Raw genomic sequence first — 3,997 nt, 5'->3', positions numbered from 1 at the left:
GTGATGCGCCATTAGTAATAAATACTAGTGGCGTGATACTAATGGCGCACCAGTGATGCGCCATTAGTAGGAAAAACTGGTACGCCATTAGTAGGCCTTTTCCTAGTAGTGGTTGGTCCTTTGAGCCTCAAATTACTACTCCAGTTTAGACAGGAAGCCCCATTGTTCAGTATAGATGGCAGTTTATATGTGTTTCTAAAAGCAAGAGCACCACCTCATGCTATGGAAACCTAAAGAGCAGACAACAAAAATGCCCATTTAAATAATCTAACAAACTTTAAGCTAGTAGTCCTATGACCACAAGTTTATTACTATGGACATTTACATTTGTCTACTTGTAGTATAATCATATAATGGGCAAGCACAAGTTCCAGTATATAGGATAGCATACGTACACATAAATGTAGACCAAATTTCATCGGCTAGAATTGTGAACCGAATCAATTAGAAGAATACAAACGGACCATATCCCCACAGAATAAGAGATGGCCAACTGCTCATCATACAATATGATGATCAGAAGTGTGGAACAATTCACACGACAAATAAATAAACTTGTTCAGCAGCCTCCCCAGCACTAGGCAACGACACCGACAGCCTCCCCAGCACTCTATCACTGCACGAGCTACCATTACCCCTTGTCTATCTCTCGATCTTGGTCTGGAAAAATAACAGTGAGAAAAGAATTATTTACCTGATACAAAAATTATAATTCTCTGGTGCATGAAAAGAAACTATTGTGGCAATCATTAAACATGCAACAGGAGTTTATAGGAACCGCATATAGTCATGGGTAAATCTCAAAGCCTCTTTGCTCGATATTCTCTTTATATGATCTGCCAAAATTAGGTGTGCTTCTTCTGCCATTATGCTTGGCAAACTCAACAATTCGCTTGCTATAGTTCCTTCGTAATATATTTGGCAACCTAAAAATAATGTGTAGGGGAGGGCATAAGTGTATGTCAAAGGATCATAACCCAAAGTATGTTTAGTAAATTACCACACAAAAGCACAAACCTGAGTGTGCAAAAGAATTGTTAGCAATTGGGATGGGCATCGATGAAGAACATTTCTGATCTACAATGTTTGAACACCGGGAAACTTGCTCTTTTTAGAAGAAAAAAATGGCCAGGAGAAATCACAAATTAGTTCCAGCTCCCTCCATGCTTCTTATATAAATACAACCAAAAAGCAGTGATAAAAACTTCCCCCCTTGAGGCAGTATGGACAGCTTACCAAATCTTTAGTCTTTCTCATCTTAAGGTCATCTCCAATATCAATACTCTGAAAACAAATATGCCAAAGATGGGTTTTACCTTCCCTGGAAGTTTATAGTACTCCAAAGCTTCATCCAACAGTTGTTAACGGAGGGGAATACATATATATGCAGGCAACCACAACCTGCTCTCACGACCCGTCGTCTTGGACCTTGCCGCCCCGTCCCAGTGCCTCCATCTATCTGCAACACACACACACACACCTTGCCGCCCCGTCCCAGTGCCTCCATCTATCTGCAACACACACACACCTTGCTGACTTCACCCAGGCCTACCCCTGTCTGCGATGGGCCTGTGCCTCCAGCGTCCGCCGTGGCCTGCAGCTTGTCCATCGTGTGCTAAAACCTGAATCCAGGTTGTACGTTGTCCCGATCCAATCTCTCCTTTTTCCTTTCTCATCATCCGATCTTTTTTCCTCGAGGTGTCTCACTGTAGACGCAGACTTTTTTCAGTTCTATTTAATCGGCCATGGGCACAACTCTTTGTCACCCGAGTTGTGTAGTCTCTGCTTTAATTCCTTCCTGCATATATTTATGTCAATGTGCTTACGTCCGTTCTCTCATCAAATGCCCGTATGTTGCAACGGGAGAGCACCGGTTCCTGTGAAGCACGGTTGGTCGAGTTGAGAAACTGTGTCATAGGAAAAAAAGCAAATAAACTATCCTTCCACTACACAATGATAAAAGCAAATAACTTACTATGCAAATGGCTCAAGTCAGTTAATTAGGAACTTCTTCATATTAACCAACTCTTCACGTGCAGCAACAGCCATCATCTCAAATATGCTGAGGCTTGTCTATAAAGGCAAGAACAAAATCAAGTTTAGGAACATCAAAAATTAATTAGAATGAGAATAGTACGTTGATGGCATGTGGCAAGCACAGAATACTCAATCTCATTCTTGTAGGGAACAATCAAATGCAGCAATGTGGCCACCTTTATGACTAACTTTTGTGGGATTAAAAGAGCTACATCTGTTGACATTCAACAGTTATTGGCTTCATTCTTACCCTAATTCTTAGGACATATTTGTGTTTACAAGAGCATTCAGGTCAGGTAACAAAGACTAACTCCCACGGTTACATGCTTGAGGTGATGCTATCATTCTGTCAGTATAATAGTAGAAATCCTCATATCCTCTTGCAATGAGCAGAAATATAATCTGTATGTACATGTTTATGTTTTTTCTACCAAGAGAAAACTATTATGGACATGAAACATAATCAAATCAGGTTGATTTCTATTTACAGAAAGAATCCCATTTATATGGTCTATCTGTACAATTATATGGCTAATGGTTAGAACGAATGAATTTATTTTGGGGAACAAGAGAACGGATGATTTGAAGTGTATGTGCTCCACCACTATGTTGAGGACACACATATTGCTTATTGTGCAGGATAATAGAAACATGCAGAACGTCTTGCCTCAGATTTGCAGGAGTACTACTGGACCAGATCTTATCAGTTCAAGGAACAAATTGGAGTGGTGCACAGTAATACTTTTCTTACAGAACTTACTTTGCATGTAAACTAATCTCTAACACAAACACATCTTCAGAGCCACCCAATAGCTCAGCCGACTTCGATCTTGACCCCAACTGTACGATACAGGAAAACAAAGTTGACTAAACCACACAAGAAGAGAGGATTCCAATATGATGAATCCGGTGATGGAGCACCTTTTGGTCCCTGCAGCAAAGCTGGATGCCACGAGGGAGAGGATATGCCGAGCGTCAGGTGGCTAGCATGACAAATGTTCCCAAGATTTTTTCCTGGACACTAAAAAACTAAAAACAGTTGGATTCAACGGCAAGCATACACGATCCTTTAATTCTCCACAAAACAAAAAATTGCAAACATAAAAAAACATACAACTTTACATGTTTTTCCTTTTTTCTCTCAAGATGGAAATCATAATACAGAAGGAGATAGGCCAAAAGATTGACTAAAGGAATAACAGAGCAGCTCCTCTCTGTTTTTCCTGAACCACTACACTTTTTTTTCCTGGACCTCTGCAAGGGACAACAGCAAGCGTCTGGATTCTCCACTGCTACCCATGCAACCTGCAGTACAATTTTGCATATTTATGCAGGTTTATATGAGGCAACAAGCCATGACCTGAGTTGTGTGCTGGCCATGATCTCAAGGTGTGCACACGACAGTAAGTATTCTAGCAACATCGATTACTTGAAGACAGAGTATACATTGACAGAACTTACAGTATTACTTGAAGACAGTGGGCATTGACAGAATTTTTTTTGAGGGGTAAAGAGAGCTCTTTCATTCATTCATAGCAAACTTACAATCATTCTGAATTACATGAAAGATTTCCAGTGGCACGTTGTCCAGCATAAAAAAATCTCCATGCATTCTAGCATGGGCTGCCAACTCATGTGCGGCCATGTTGCACTCTCTTCTAACTTTACTAGCCTTGCACAAACTGAATTCACGCATACACAACTTTGCTTCCTCATAAGTAGTCCACCACTTTGCATTGTTCCTTTCTTTTGCATTTACAGCCGCGACAACTGCGGCACAGTCCGATTCCACCTGCACATGTTCCTTGTTTAAATCCCTTAAACACATAAGACCAATCAGCAGTGCATTAGCTTCAGCTTCCTCTGCATCAGCACAAGAATGAAGCTGACGGCCTACAGAGAAGACAACTGCTCCGGTGCTGTCCCTGGCGACTGCCCCTGCCCATGCTGCATTCAAAGC

General features: G+C 41.2%; 1 long non-coding RNA gene across 2 annotated transcripts; it reads right to left on the bottom strand.

Moving 5' to 3' along the window:
• Nucleotides 1-1,258: 1,258 nt before the first annotated feature.
• On the bottom strand, nt 1,259-3,530 carry LOC119337221. Of its 2 annotated transcripts, XR_005163131.1 has the most exons (5): nt 3,499-3,530; nt 2,959-3,058; nt 2,798-2,877; nt 1,976-2,073; nt 1,259-1,877 (listed from the first exon to the last, which is right to left on the bottom strand). It is a non-coding gene; the product is annotated as an uncharacterized LOC119337221 (long non-coding RNA). The 2 variants fall into 2 exon arrangements; XR_005163108.1 differs by lacking the exon at nt 3,499-3,530 and having other exon boundaries at nt 2,959-3,342.
• Between the last annotated feature and the right edge of the window lie 467 nt (nt 3,531-3,997).

This window comes from Triticum dicoccoides, chromosome 1A, assembly GCF_002162155.2.
Source record: "Triticum dicoccoides isolate Atlit2015 ecotype Zavitan chromosome 1A, WEW_v2.0, whole genome shotgun sequence".
Classification (NCBI taxonomy): domain Eukaryota; kingdom Viridiplantae; phylum Streptophyta; class Magnoliopsida; order Poales; family Poaceae; genus Triticum; species Triticum dicoccoides.
This window is presented reverse-complemented; position numbering and strand designations above follow the sequence as displayed.